Source organism: Phacochoerus africanus, chromosome 11 (assembly GCF_016906955.1).
Source record: "Phacochoerus africanus isolate WHEZ1 chromosome 11, ROS_Pafr_v1, whole genome shotgun sequence".
NCBI lineage: Eukaryota > Metazoa > Chordata > Mammalia > Artiodactyla > Suidae > Phacochoerus > Phacochoerus africanus.
In genome coordinates this window covers 37,942,672-37,959,033 of record NC_062554.1, presented here as the reverse complement: position 1 = coordinate 37,959,033, position 16,362 = coordinate 37,942,672, and the positions used below count along the sequence as shown (strand labels likewise).

The following is a 16,362-nucleotide window of genomic DNA, read 5'->3' as shown; positions in this document are numbered from 1 at the left end:
CAAGGCCAGGGATCAAACCTGAGTCCTCATGGATACTAGTCAGGTCTGTTAACCACTAAGTTACAAAGGGAACTCCCCACTGTTACTTCTTTTATGTAAGATAGTATTTTTAATTTGTAGCCAAGCACATGGCTACCCAGAGTAAATATTATAGTTTCCAACTTTTTTGCCAGCTACATTTGATTATGTGACTAAGTTCTGGCCAATGAATATTAATATATTATAGTAATAACATATATTATATTATAATAATGCATATGATATATATATATGTATGTACACACTCACACACAATTTGGGAAGTGTCCTTAAAAAAATGGAAGTGGCTTTCTCCTTTACTCTTTTCTCCTGGCTTTCATGTAAATATGATGGCTAGAGCTGGGGCAGCTATCTTTTGCCATGAGGTGGAAGCCACATGTGGAAGATGACAGAGCATGACAATAACAGGAGCTGGGGCTCCTGATGATTGGGCAGACCCTACACCAGCTCTAAAATGCCTACCCGAATATCGGTTTAAAAAAGAAATAAATTTCTATTTTTTCAAAGCCACTATTATTTTGGGCTTTCTGTCACTTTCTGCTGGGCTTAATCCTAACTGGTCAGGTAGAAAACTGAGTTTCTATCAGAATGAAATGAAGAAAAAGGAAGAAGAAATAGCATCAAGTGTCATTTTACATGCATTACATGGCAGCACTGGATCCAAAGGCCAAGGTTTTTACCATTACATCATACTGTCTCTTGCAAATTTAGATTGTATAAGCAGGATGTCCAGTGGCCTGATCACCTTTGAGTTATCAGAATGTTGACATACCAGGCTAACACAAAACAAAACGCTCTCTATTCAGAAAACTGGCCTGTCAGTGCTTCTCATCTGCATTAATACACGACATTAATTATGAGAGTGTTTACAGTGGGTCAAGCCTGTGTTAAGCTCTCTACTCAGAAAATCTAAGAACTAGCACTCTACAAAGGATATGTGTAAGAGAGACAGAACCCTGGTCTGGGATTTTGGTTAGGAGGCTTACCAGCATCTTGGAATAAGGAGGGGTAGGTAGCAGAGTTTGAGAGGAGTGGGCTCACTGACTCTTTAAGAGATGATGTTAGTGAGACTTGATAACTGATGGAACGTTCAGGATGGATGAATTCAGGATTATTCTCAGGCTTCTGTGATGGATGGCACATCAGAAGGCAGTTTCACAAATTGAGGTGAGCTTATATAGAAAGAGAAAGAGAAAGAAGAGAAGACAGAGGAAGAAGAAGAAGAGAGAGAGTTAAAGAATTTTACAGATGGTTTGTCTAATCTGGCTCCCTTATTTAATAGATGAGAACACTGAGTCCATTAAACAAATTTTTTTTAAAGGTGTTCCTAGAGTCTCTAGCAGTTAGTGTCAGGAAGTCACTGTTGGTAGGATGTATGGCCATTTCATAAGATTGAGCGCTCTGAGGCCCTCTTTTCTGAAAATCTGCAATATCTTAAAACAATCTCTGGGACAAGCACAAAGGTGTAACTGTCTCCATCTTTTGACATTGTGAGTAAATTACAGACTGGTCCATTGGACTTTCAAGGGCACTTAGCAACTTGTTGGTTGGAATTGGGAATAAAGCCAAGGTTATAGATTTCCTCATTTGGATTCTTTCCACTCCGTTTATTACTTACCTCTGAAATATTTTTGCTGTTTATCATGAACTAAATTGGCTTTATCACCTAAGCAGAGAGGATTAAGCAATAACTTTACTTTGTCTTTGTTGAAGACTATATGCTCATATCTGTGAACACATTATGAATTATGTACTTATGTAATTTGATCTCAGATAGGGAGAGAATAAAGGTAGAAAGAGACCTGTGGTTTCTTGACTCTTACTTTAGGTACATTGGACATCAAACCCCTATTGACCGTAATGAAATTTTATAGCTTCTATCAGCAATTAAATTTGTATGGCTTACAAAGCATACAAAGAAGATGATAAGATAGTTTTATTTACTTTACCTGTTTTTACTTAGGGCCATTATATCGGTGAACACATTGTGACTATGTACTTTCATATGTAAGAGTGTGAATAGTATGAAATATCACTGCTTATAATGGAAGAGTGTCATTTGCATATTTTTCTATGTATAGGTTTTAAAAATAGTGATTTTTACATTATTGTAACTTTTTAAATATAGTAAATAAATTTCTTCATTTTATTTTTTAAATTTTATTAAAAATAGTAAATAACATTTTTGATGGAAGTATACTTTAGTATATTATGATGCTTTGGATTGATTTAATTCTAATGCTGTAGTACAATCTTGGGCTTGAGCGAAACTATATTTTCTGAAGAACTATTTGGAAATGAAAAGCCTATTTTAAAATCAACTATAATAAAAAAATTAATTATATAATAAAAATTAATTAATTAAAAAAGAAAAGCTTATTTTAGCATGTTACCTATGTTCATTTCTTTAACAAGTTTTTTTTTATTTGTTTTTTTTTTTTGCTTTTTTAGGGCCATGCCAGTGGCATATGGAGGTTCCCAGGCTAGGGGTCCAATCAGAGCTACAGCCGCTGGCCTAAGCCACAGCCACACAGGATCTGAGCCGCATCTTCGACCTACACCACAGCTCACAGCAATGCCAGATCCTTAACCCATTGAGCGAGGCCAGGGATTGAACCTGCAACCTCATGGTTCCTAGTTGGATTCGTTTCTAGTGTGCCAGGACGGGAACTCCTTTAACAAGGATTTATTGGATGTCTCATTTGCTGTATTTCTTATAGTTTATTTATTTCCAGTTACGAAGTCCTATATTTCCCGTAGACACTGAAAAATTAGCATCTTCCTGACCTGCCTAATTGCCTTTATCTCTCAATTCTACTTTTATAATCCACATTTGGAGTTCTGTTGTGGCTCAGCAGCAATGAACCCTCTAGTATCCATGAGGACTTGGGTTTGATCCCTGGCCCTGCTCAGTTGGTTAAGGATCTAGCACTGCCATGAGCTGTGGTGTAGGTTGAAGACTCAGCTTGGATCTAATGTTGCTGTGGCTCTGGCTCTGGCCGGCAGCTGCAGCTCCAATTTGTCCGCTAGCCTGGGAACCTCCATATGTTGCAAGTGTGGCCCTAAAAAGATATATATATATACATACACACACACACACTTATTTGTTTGTTTATTTTTGTTTTTTTAGGGCTGCACCCGCAGCATGTGGAGGTTCCCAGGCTAGGGGTCAAATCCGAGCTGTAGCTGCCTGCCACAGCCACAGCCCCAGCTACTCAGAATCTGAGCCGTGCCTTCGACCTACACCACAGCTCAGGGCAACTCCAGATCCTTAACCCACTGAGCAAGACCAGAGATCGAACCTGCGTCCTCACGGATACTAGTCAAGTTCGTTAACCACTGAGCCACAATGAGCTATCCTACTTATATCTTAGACTTTTACGGCCACACCCATGGCATATGGAAGTTCCCAAGCCAGAGATTGAATCTGAGTCACAGCTGCCAAAACTGGAGCTCCTCTAACCCACTGTGCCAGCCTAGAGGTCAAACCTCGCTTCTGCAGCGACCAGAGCCACTGCCATCAGATTCTTAACCCACTGCACTACAGTGGGAACTCCTGAACATTTTTATAGGTTGAATCACAGTGCCAAATTGTTTCTAAATAGGTTGTTTCAGCTTATACTCCCACTCAACAACGTCTAGTAGCACCCTTTTATCTCACCAGCATTGAATATTATCTTTTACTCAAATATTTACTAATATGATAGCTGACTGAAATGTTACACTTTCCAGTCTGTTTGGTGTTGCAGAATAAAAGATAAAATCAAGTCTTAGGAGTCAAATAGAACTGGGTTTGGTCACAGTTCTGCCACTTTCTAATTGTGTTACATTGAGCAAATTATTTAACTCCTTTCTTCATCTTTTTTTTTTTTTTAAAGCTCAGTAATAATATTTACCCCAAACTCAGGGTTGTTGTAATTATTAAAAGAGATAGTCATGTAAAGCATTTCACATCAGATCCAGGCATAGTTAATGCCTCATTTTCTGCTGCAAAAGTATGTTATATAGTTTTGTTTGATTAGTGTCCTATCTAGGAATTTACACAATACTTTGACTCTATGCATGCAGCTTATTGTGGAGGCTGAACAATTACCTGGATAATTCTTGCACCCCAGGGAGAAGGTGAGGGAGTAATCTTAGAGTCAAAAAAAAAAAAAAACAACACACAAAAAAAAACCGCACACACTTGGTTCCGTCCTTGAGGAGTTTGCACTCTAAAGGCCTTTGAGTTTAACTCTTGGGGCTTTTAATTGTTTAGAGAGGTCTCAAAGGGCAATGGTGGAAACTCAACTGAAGAGTAAATTTAGTGAAAGTAATCTGAGGAGAGAGTAGCTGGAAAAACTCTTGAAGGCAGGAAGGAATTATCTGTTCTATAAAATTAAGCACACTCATGAGGTCTTATTTGAATCTCAAGTTTATTCATAAAAAGTAAACTCAGCAAACAGGGCAAGCTAGGTTAATCAGATTTGGTGCACTTGCTGTTTCTATACTCATAACAAGTTTTGCTCTCTGAATCCCAGCAGAAAATATGAGGAGAGGGAGTGTGGAGTACATGACACATGACCAGAAGTCTATCTAGTCCCAACCACTCAAGTGAGACCATGATCAAATGTCTAACTTTTCACGAAGTGTAGGATAAGTTAGGTTTGGCTGTGCTTTGGGGTCCCACTTGCAACAATTTCTTCTTAACTGCCTTACTCCAACTGCAAAAGAATCCTTGCCTGGATAAAAATCCGCACGCTCGATTGGGCTCATATCCATGGAGATTTTGGTGGGGGGTTAAAAATTGCCCCTGAAAAAGCAAGTTTTTCTAGTTGGGCAAATCCTGCCAAAAAACTTATATATATATATATACACACACACATATGTGTACATATATGTATATATATATTCCTTTTCTCTCCTCTGGTCGAGGATTTTCAGGCTGAACAGCCAAGTAACACGCTCCTCTCAGTTCTGGACTCCCTCTGGGGAGAATTCCTCCTTGGGGGGGATGGAAACACCCTCGGTGAGTTTTCAGCACCAGCGGGAGTTTCAAGTTTCCACCCTGGGGATGAGGCGGGGGGTGGGGGTGGGGTGCGGCGGGACGGCACCCCTTCCCTGAGCATCTGGCTCCGCTCGAGCCCAAGCCTCCCCGGAAGGAGCCCCCACTCCCGCCCTCGCCCCATTTCTTTGGGGCTCCAGCAGCAGCAGCTCGGCGCTCCAACGTCCCCGCCCGGACCGCGACCCCGGGCGACGCCCAGAGCAGTGGGCGGGCGGCCGCGGGCCTGCGGGGCGGGGCAGGGGCGGGGCGCGGGCGGCGGGGCGGTGGCGGCGTTGGCGCTCGGGCCGCGGCGCGAGGCCGGCCCGGCGGCAGGGGAGGCGGGAGGCGGGGGGCGGGGGGCGCGGGGCAGCCCCGCCTCCCCCCGAGGAGTCGCCGGGCGGCCATATTGCGGAGCTGTCTGCGGTGGCGGCAGCGCCTCTCCTCTCCGGCGGCTCAGTGCTCCCTCACCGCCTCTCCCTCCCAGCCGCAGCCACTAGCCCGGCGCCGCCGCGCAGCGCCTCGGCCCCACTCGGCGGGAAGAACCGCCCGCTCTCCGGGTAAGCGCTGGCGCCTTCCCTGCCCCCACCCCGCTCCCGGGCTCCGGAGACGCTGAGCTGGCGGCGAGAAGTTGCGGGGCCCCGAGCTGTCCGGCGGCAGCGCCGCGAGGCCTCGCGCCGCGTGGGCCGCTGTCCTAACGGCCTGGCCGGCCAGGCAGCTCCCGGGGCTGGCAGGAGGCGCGAGCGTCGGCCCGAGTCGTGGCCCGGCTGCGGCCCGGGCCCGCTGCCGCGCTCCTCTCCTCCCCCCCGGCGTGGGTCCGCCTGCAGCGTCGGCCCCGGACTCCTGCGTGGGCTCGGCCTGGCACGTCCTTTCCAGGCAGTTTGAAAATACACATGTAAGCGTAGGAAAAATTCAGTTTTGCCATGGAAGGAGGGAATTCATCAGAACTTCTCCCCGGCCTTCAGTTTGAAAGTACGGGCGTGGGATTACTAGAGAGCGCGCGTCCCGCCCAGGTGGCCGAGGGATGCATGCTGCGGTACGGGGTTTGGGTCTCCCGCTCCTGGCCACCCGCACCCGCTCCCAGGGCCGCGGTTCTGGCCGCTCCTCTACCTGCTGCTGCAGCGGCTGCCGGCCTCCGAGCCCTTAACTTTCTCTGGCCTTGGAGGCCGCGGGATTAGTATATTAGGTCCCACCAGGCGGGTCGAGTACGTTACTGTCCCCCCTTCCTTTAAGGGATTGTAAACTAAATTCCCAGGCTAACTTTGAAAGCGGGGGGGCGGTGTGCACTACATTATTTCGGTTTAAATAGAGCACATCACTTCCTATACAGATGTGGCGTGGTTCTTTAACCATTCACAACATGTATTTAGTATTTTCCCCCTTAAGGAGTGGCTATTAATGAGGTTGGGAATGTGTTAAAAGTCAACTTCATCAAAGATGTTTTAAAATACACTTGAGATTTTGTAGAAGACGTTTTAGTGAGTTATGTGGCACTGAGACGGGCATGATGTAAAAGTGTAAACCTAAGATAATAAGGGTTTATTTGATAAAGGAGCACTTGGACATAGACATTGCAGTCTATTGTTTACGGAGCATACTTTTTTTCAGAACGCTAAATACTCTTTTATATTTCGGTCAGACTGCTGAATGAACAATTGCCCCGTTCAATGTGCTGGATAAATAATGGCTTAATCCATTTGCTAAAACAGCATTATTAGATTTGAGAAAAGAGACTAATATTCAGGATTGCAATTTTTTTTTTAATTCAGGATTACATTGCTTTCACTGGTGTGCTTTATCTTCCAGAGGCTTATAATTAAGTACCTCAAATGTAGCAAAATGTAGAACACTCCTTTTGAAATTAATGATCTGCTGTAAAAAGGATTGCATTTTTTCTGTTGCTTACTCACTTGTTATGTTTATGATATTTAATAAATAGTTAATATGTTATTAGTAGTAATGAATAGATATGCATTGGAATTCTTTACAGTTTTAATTAAATGAGATGAAATTTGTGGCATTCAGGAATATTAAATTCTTGCCCTTGTGGATTATACATTGTTTTGATCAACAATTCCTGTATTCCCAAGCGTGGCAGAACATGTAGGAGATGCTCAGAAATTAATTAATTTTGGCATGGGGAGAGTATGAATCTTTGTTTTGGACATTTGTGTTACTTAACTGGAAAATAATTGATTATCCTTTTTCCCGTGGTGGTGAGGAATGACAGACTGCTGTTTTTTTTTCTTGATAACTCGCAGTAGTCTCAGGGAAGGGAACAGGGCTATTTCTTGGTTTTTTTTTTTTGTTTTTTGCTTCACTATTCCCCACAATTGGATTTTATTATTCATTTATTCATTTTTATGTTTGGCAGGCTGTTGAAATGGAAAATCTAGGTATTTTTGTCTTAATTTCAGCTCTCAAACTTCTAATCTGTATAATCCAATACAATAGAGTCTGAAATATTGAATAATGATGGGAGTCTTGTTTTTTTTTGTTTTTAATTTTATGGCCACATCTGTAGCATATGGAGGAGGTTCCCTGGCCAGGGATCGAATCAGAGCCACAGCTGTGACCTGTGCCATAGCTGTGGCAACGCCAGATCCTTTAACCCACTGTGCCAGCTAGGGATCGAACCTGTACCTCCCGAGTGACCCGAGCCACTGCAGTTGAATTCTTAGCCCACTGTGCCATAGCAGGAACTCTGGGAGTCTCATTTTTTCCTGTCTAAAATTAATTATTTTTGTCTTTTGGGGGCCTCACCCCTGACATATGGAAGTTCCCAGACTGGGGGTCAAATCAGAGCTGCAGCTGCCGGTCTACACCACAGCCACAGCAAAGCAGAATCCAAGCTGTGTCTGTGACCTATACCACAGCTTATGGCAATGCTGGATCCTTAACCCACTGAGCAGGGCCAAGGATGGAGCCCGAGTCCTCGCAGTAGTCTCAGGGAGGGGAGCAAGGGTTATTTCTTGGGTTTGTTTTTTGCTTCACTATTCTAGTTGGGTTCATTAGCACTGAGTGGCAATGGAAACTCCAGAATTTGCCATTTTTAAGTAGTATAAGTTAAAATATATTAAGTTAAAAACAGACGAAAGGGAGTTCCTGTTGTGGCTCAGTGGTTAATGAACCCATCTAATATCCGTAAGGACTTGGATTTGATCTCTGGCCTTGCTCAGTGGGTTGAGGATCTGGCATTGCCCGGAGCTGTGGCGTAGGCCAGCAGTTGGAGCTCCGATTCGACCCCTTGCCTGGGAACTTACATATGCCTCGGGTGTGGCCCTAAAAAGACCAAAAACAAAAGCCAAAAAACAAATTTTAACCAATATTTCCCAAAGATCAAAGCTTAAAATATATTCTATTGAAATTATGAAGGTAGCTATCTGTGTTGGTGGATATACTCATAGGGTATAGTTAATAGAATTTAATTTCATGCAACTGCTATAAATCTGGGAAGACAGGAAAGTCACCCCTTCTTGGATGGCTTGAAACTTCTGTGGGCCAGGAGCTAGTGGGCACTTCCAACTACCCTGATATTACCCCTGGGATATGGGATTCAGTGGAACTGGATCGGGTTGGGTTGCTATGAACTCCACCCTTACAAGGTTATTTTAAACCTCATGGTATTAAAAGCCCTTGAGGAAACTTCCCCAACTTCTGCAGCTAGTATATGCTCAGCTCTTTGAGTGGTAGAAGTGGCCGGTCTGACTCCAGACAGCTCTTCAGTTTGTAGCCTCTTTCAGAGGAATCCTGCCTTTCCTGTTCATAGTAGTTCCTGGTATATTTTTCAGTATTCATTTATGTTGGATATACATTTTAAACCATTTTTAAAGACTATAAAAGTAATAAATTTTATGACAAAGTTAAAAAAAACCCAGAAAAATGTTGAAGTCCTCAACTTCCCAGAACACCACCCCTCCAACTTCTTTCTCAGTCCCAGTCTCTGTTTTTCAGAGATAATTGCTATAAGTATTCCTTGAAATATATGGAAAATGGCAAAATTTATGCAAGGATAAACATATGCTTTATATCCTTTATTTGTGATTTTAAAGTCTTTAAAAATAAAGTTATTTTGTAACAGACATTGAAAGGGTATTTATTACTGTGTTAAGCAAAGATTAGTGTTTCTCAGATTTTCATCATTTGACATCAAAATGAAATTTCCTATTATCTCAGAAGTGTTTATGTACATGTGCAGACTTTCTTGATTAATGATGGAAGGTGAAGTTCATTTTTTACTTTCTTCCTAGTGCATGATACATAACTGACACTGAAAAATGGTGTCCTTTAAAAAAGGGTGTATAGGAGTTCCTGTTGTGGCGCAGTGGAAACGAATCGCACCAGTGTCCATGAGGATGTGGGTTCAGTCCTTGGCCTTGCTCAGTGCGTTGGGAATCTGGCGTTGCCATGAGCTGTGGTATAGGTTGCAGATGTGGCTCAGATCCTGTGTTGCTGTGGTCTAGGCATAGGCAGGCGGCTATAGCTCCGATTCCGCTGGCCCCTAACCTGGAACCTCCATATGCCTTGGGTGCAGCCCTAAAAAGCAAAATAAAATAAAAAAAATTTTTTTAAAAGGTGTAGAGTTCTTGTTGTGGCTCAGCGGTTAGTGAATCTAGCTAGCATCCATGAGGATGTGAGTTTGATCCTTGGCCTTGCTCAGTGGGTTAAGGATCCGGCGTTGCCAGGAGCTGAGGTGTAGGTTGCAGATGCCTCTCAGATTCCAAGTTGCTGTGGCTGTGGTGTAGGCAGGTGGCTTTAGCTCGGATCGGACCCTTAGCCTGGGAACCTCCATATGCCCGGTTGTGGCCCTAAAGACAAAAAATTTTTAAAAGGTGTATGATTTTGGGTAGTGAAATGTTCATTTGATATGTGTAGGTTTGTGCCTGGGAACTATTTGGGAAAGAAATAGGGTCCATATGATTCACTTATTTATTTCTTCATTCCATCTAATAAGGAATCCTAGCTCTAACTTTCTGGAGAGAAGGGTTTATTCAGGTTAGGGGTTATATGGGTTTTTTTTTCCTTTGAATAGCCAGTATGTATAGAAATTACTGTGAATTCACACGTTTTGTATTTTTTCCTATTGTAGTATCAGTTACAATATTCCAGTTATAGCAAAATTCTAAATACATTTTGTAGAGGTTAGTTAAGTATGTAAATAAGATGACTTTTTTTACATCGGGTAATCTAATGCATATGAATAGAATGTTTGAGCAACACTGGTTCCTTTTCTACTTTTCTGTATAATTTATATACATTTGAAATAAGAAACTTTTGAGTTCTAGTAAAGTTGATTTATTTGAAAACGATATTCTCTTTACCATTTGGAGACAGGTCAACAAACTAGTTTGTACACCAAATCCTGCCTACTGCCTGTTTTTGTAAAGTTTTATTTGACCACATAATAGCTCATTTGTTTACACATGATCTATGGTTGCTGCTGTTCTGCAACAACAGAGTAGTTGCAATAGCGACTCTGACCCGCAAAACCTAGAAAGTTTACTTCGCATGGTCCTTTACATAAAACGTTTGCTGACCCCTGCTTTAAGGTATATCATTTATACATTCAGACGGCTATGATCATATGCAGATCCTCTTTGCATGTGTTAAATAAGGCAATGAGGAGGTCACACTCTAATGGGAATATACATGTGCCATTGTGTAAACTGAAATGCTCAAGTGCTCTTCTGTGTATAAACTGGGGTTCATATTCAATTCAGCAGCATTTTAAGCATAATTTTCCCTGATGTGAATTCTTGGTGTTTCTTGTTTCATACCTAAAAAACAAAACAAAACAAATCAAAAAAAACAAAAACAAAAACAAAAAGTGTTTCTGTAATTAACTAATAACCTCTTAATAAGTTAACCAGAGAAGGTATTCCTAGCCAAAAATCCTGGTAGTACTCAGAATGATATAGGCACAGGTGTCATGTAGAGGGACTGTTAATAAAAGGGAGAATGGGGACATGATAGGAAATCTTAGCCATCTAGTCACCCTTTGGCTTTTATTGAGTATGTGGGATGGACCAAACTTTGTTAGCCACCATGAGCACCCATTTTTTTTTTTCTTTTTCTTTTTCGGCCACCCCATGGCATAAAAGTTCCCAGACCAGGGATTAACTGCTGAGGCAATGCTGGGTCCTTAACCCAGGGTGCTGGGTTGGGAATCAAACCTGCATCCCAGTGTTCCAGAGATGCTGCAGATATCCTTGCATCACAGTGGGAGCTCCATGTGCACTCTTGGTATTTGTTTCTAGATTCTAGACTTAGAACAACTCTAAGAACCTAGTTTGGTTATTAAGTGAAGTAGGTATACATAGTTGGCAAGTCCGCATCTGCGAGTTCCACCAACCTTGGATTGAAAGTATTTGGAAAAAAATACTTTTTTTTCCAAAAAGTAAAACTTGTCACATGCTGGCAAATATTTCCATAGGATTTACATTGTATTTACAATTATTTATATATCATTTATATCATATTTGGTGTTTATAAGTAATCTAGAGATTATTCTTTAGATACAAATCTAAAGAATATGGAAGGATGTATATATTTTATGCAACATCTGCAGATTTTGGTACTTGGGGGGGGGGGCTTGTGTATACCTAAAGTGCTTCCTCTTTTCATCTAATCAACAAGAAATGTGGTGATTGCAGTTAGTATTAAATGTGTCAAATTAACTTGTCTTTAAATTTAATTTGTCAAGTTAAATGAGATTGTTGATAAAGACTTAAGTAGAGATGATAAAGTCCTGAATTTGGGAGACCTAGTTGGATGGAGGTTTGTTTTGTTTTCTTTTGTTTATGTTCACAGTTGCTGTCTCTTGTAGCATGTTGCTTGCTAGCTTGTTCATTTTACAGGATGAAAAATGAGAGGAAAATTTTGCTCTTGCCAATCAACAAAAATTCAAGTGAATATTATAATAACTTAATTTACCAACAAAATCAACAAACATCTGAGGCCCTACTGTAAACCATGAGCCATTCCAATTTCTCAATGAGGGTTGAATATCAAAAATTAGAAACTTACAGATAGTATAGATAGAACTGCCATATAGCCTTACTGACTGCATGAGAGAATACTAATTTTTAAAACATTTAAGAAACATTGACTTTATTGTGCTTTGAAAAGAAGCCAGTATAATATCAAGTGTTTCAAAACATGAAGTATAGAATGGTGAGAATTACTCAGGTTAGTTTGAGGCTTTTCTTCTTCCCTGCTATTTAAGCCTATCTTTGTTTTTCCATTTTTAAACATTTATTATGACTTTTTGATTGTTTCCTTAAATGTAAAAATGAAAAAATTTAACTGGATTTAGCTTTCTTTTAGCATTTAAAATTAATTTTTGCAAATAGTAAGCGTTTGTTTTTCACGCTCCTAGGAAATAATGCAGGTATGGTGTCTTTTAAATTTACAAAATTCTTTTAGGAAAGAAAGTTAATTTCAATGTAAAATTTTGCTTTCTGCTTTGTATTTAAGTTCTAGAAATTTGCATTTCCAGTTATGTATATATTGCTCAAAAATGTTGAATATTTTATTTCCTTGAACAAAAATCGGTTCCTACATAAGCAAGTACTAAATACCTTATTTAGAATTGCACATCTCTTACGGGAAATTAATTCGCTGAGGTGACTATACCAGCTTTAATGTGCACTTAGAACACCTTTAGAGGTGTTCTTTAGAGGTACCTTTAGAGGTAGTCTTTTTGATGTGAAAACAACAGGGGAAAGAGCTTTAACTTCTTGAAAAGCTCTGGTTATTGTTTGGAATGAGCTTGTCTAGAATGATGTTAGAAAAAGGCAGAATAGGATAGCCACTAGAAGGACCTCTGACTTCGTTGACTAGCTTTAGTACTTTGGGCAAGTGACTTATCTGAATCTTAATTTCCTTAATTAGAAGAACAAGGGATTGTGATACTTATCTTGGGTAGAGCGGGGAAGGGCAGTTATTGGGAAGATTAGATAATGTAGGTAAAGTGACTGAAGAGTGAGCGAGCATTCTACAAATATTTCATTTACTACCCTTGTCCTTGGTTTTGGCCTAATTTCTTTTTTGTAAAATGAAACTAAAAATTCTTGTCCTCTGCTTCACTTGGGAAATCTCATGGCATTATATAGGTAAAAGTACATTATTATTGCTATAAAATTCAGTACTTAACAATGAGCAAAAATATAATTAGCATAGATCTTTGTCTATTTCAACGTGGGTTTGTGAACGTAGATGGGGGAAAAAAGTTGCATCTTTATTTACATATTTCCTTCCATTGTGAATATGGGCGGCAGTAGCAGAGATAATTTCTCATAGAAATTGCAGATACTTTCCTAATGCATTATGTTGTTGCAGATCTCAAAATGACGTTTAATACCCATTACTTAAAGTTTAATAATTAGATATACTGGTAGTTTTGTTATTTAAAGATTAATAAAGAAGCACATATGTTACTGTATCATAAATTTATGCTTTTTATGTTTTGATAATTATTCAGTATAATTGTTTTTTATATAATGTTATATATTTTGTGCATTTAAAAATACTTTTCTGGGAAGGAGTTCATAGGCTTTACCAGAGGGGCCCATGTTGGAGAAAAAAATGGTAAAGAACTTTTTTTGTGGATGCTATTATTGTGTTAATTTGACTCCCAGAGTTACCTTATTAATTCAGTTTATACTTCTCTTTGTTAACCCTGCTTCCCAGTCCCCCAGTAAGTTGACAGAGGAATTCTTTTGTAATTTTTTTGGTTTATGGAGAGACCACAATTATGTTCGGAGGTGGTATCTCAAAAAAAACTGAAAAAAATTTACAGTTAGGCTTGGGGAAAATATCTTGAGTAAAATTAGGCAGCCTGGTATAAATTATTGAAGCATCATTGGCCATGATTAGGTCAGTATGGACTGACTTAACACCTGTTTTACCACCTGACAGGTGAGGCGAGTCTGTTGTACTGCTGACTGAATAGAGCTCAAGGTATTAAGGTGAGGCTGTTTTTCTATTTTATTGTAGCGAGGAGGCTGTTTTAGGGTCATCTTCCGTTAAATGACAGAGGAGAATGTTTTATGTGAAAGCTTTGTCTTCAGTGTGGCAGTAAGTTTGAGTACATATCCATACACGTAATTTTCTGGACATGGGAGATGTGTATGCTGGCAGCATCTCATAATACTGTTTGCCATAATTGTTTTTCTTTGCTTTTGCGCGAGTCAGTGTGCAAAAGAGGCAGGGTAAGACCTCTTTAAGAAATTTAGGAAGAGTAGGGAGAGAGAAGTAAATTCTTTTTCAATAATAATTTATTATGGAGTAGGGAGGAGAAGAGTTGATTTTTATTATGTATCTTTGATATACAGAGTTGATTTTTATATATATTTGATATACAGAGTTGATTTTTATATATATTTGATGTACAGTAGTTTAGGTGATTATATATTATCATTTTGTAAGAGAAGAAAAGAAGACACTAAAACAGTTTTTAAGATGAACCAGTTAGAGGTACAACCTCAGGACATGTGATATCTTGGCTTTTTATGTGACATTTTATTAAATTTCCATTCTGCTACTAATAAATGCCATTTTCAAGAAAACATGCTAATATAGAAGCACTACTAGTGTACTATTGAAGTTAAATATAAATGTGAAACAAATGTTGGGGGTTTCTTTGTCTTTTTAGGGCCACACCCGAGGCATATGGAAGTTTCCAGGCCAGGGGTGAAATCGGCTGCAGCTCTCAGCTTACACCACAGCCACAGCAAGGTGGGAGCCGAGCTGCGTCTGAGACCTACACCACAGCTCACGGCGGTGCTGGGTCCTTAACCCACTGATCAAGGATGGGGATCAAACCTGTGTCCTCTTGGATACTAGTTGGGTTTGTTTCTGCTGAGCCACAACAGGAACTCTCCCAAGTGCTCAATATTAAAAATTCACATGTCCTTTGTAAGGATACCTGTCTTTTTACGTAGTTATGACAGGTGGCTACATTTTCTCTCTTTTCACTTGTCCTTATGTAAATGTTGACACAGTTCTTGTTCATCATGTTATGTAGTTTCAGCATTACTTTAATTGTGATTTTGATCTTAATCATTGGCTGTTATTGTATCTTTGTATTGCTGAGAATATCTTGGTACAGATGATTACTTTGTTTTAAATTTATTTGTTTGGGGTATATTCCAGAAATATTTTCTGTTCAAAAAGAGCTTTGTTGCTTTTGTTATATATTGACAACTTCCCAGAAATATGGAGCACTCTATGATGCTACTTGATTTTTCAGAGAGAATACTGATCTGAAAATACACATTTTTAGTTGTTTTTTTTTTTTAATTATTGTTTTGGGTTTTTGGTTTTTTTTTTTTTTTTTTGGCTGTACCCACGGCATACCAAGTTCCCAAGCCAGGGATTGAACCTGTGCCATAGCAACAACCTGAGCCACGGCAGTGATAAGGTCGTCCTTAACTGCTAATTTACAAGGAACTCCTAGAAACTTTTTTTAAGAAGCCTACTCTGTCCTAAAGCAAGTGCTTTATTTCAGACTCCTTACTTCCTCAGAGTTCATTTAGACTAGTTAGGCTTGTTGGGGATTTTAAAAGGTTAGTTATGTAAAAACCTTGTTTTGTATATATTGGCCTCTGATATATTTATTTAATGCCACTAAAATGCTCTTATTAAACCTAAAACTTTAATATAGATTATTTTGCTTGAAATGTCCTTTTCTATAGAGCATAAATTGAAGTATTTCAAATATTTCTTTTTTTTTTTTTTGCTTTTTAAGGCTGTGCTCATGGCATATGGAGGTTCCCAGGCTAGGGGTCGAATCGGAGTTGTAGCCTCCGATCTACACCAGAGCCACAGCCACACAGGATCTGAGCCACATCTGCGACCTACACCAGAGCTCACGGCAACGCGGGGATCCTTAATCCACTGAGCAAGGCCAGGGATAGAACCTGCAACCCCATGGTTCCTAGTCAGATTAGTTTCCGCTGCGCCATGACAGGAACTCTGGAAAACCCTATCTTTGTTGATTAATACATAACTTTAGACATTTCACAAAACCTTATATACTTGGTGTTTATTATCTGCCTAGCTGGTTCTTGTTTGATAAATACTCTTTCTGTAATTTGAGTGCTTTAACTTAGTTTGTAGTTTGGCATATTGTTAATGTTCATTTTCTTTCCTTTGTTCTTTGTTACCAATGAGATGGTACAGGAAGGACACAGCAGCCATTTGGTTTAGTAAACAGCAATGATTAATACCTGGGTGTGGGGGTATGGGGGTGGGTGAAGTAGGATAGATTGGGAGTTTGGGATTAGTAGATGCAAGCTATT

The 16,362-nt window shown here is 40.0% G+C and overlaps 1 protein-coding gene across 3 annotated transcripts in view; it reads left to right on the top strand.

Moving 5' to 3' along the window:
* Positions 1-5,419: 5,419 nt before the first annotated feature.
* The window catches only part of RDX (radixin), a 74,793-nt gene continuing 63,850 nt past the window's right edge, over positions 5,420-16,362 (top strand). The window contains exons 1-2 of one of the 3 annotated variants that reach the window (XM_047751922.1): positions 5,421-5,619; positions 13,979-14,028. The gene's annotated coding sequence lies outside the window, so the exon portion shown is untranslated. Of the gene's footprint in view, positions 5,620-13,978; positions 14,029-16,362 lie in introns of all 3 variants that reach the window. The other 2 variants (XM_047751924.1, XM_047751921.1) reach the window with 2 other exon arrangements.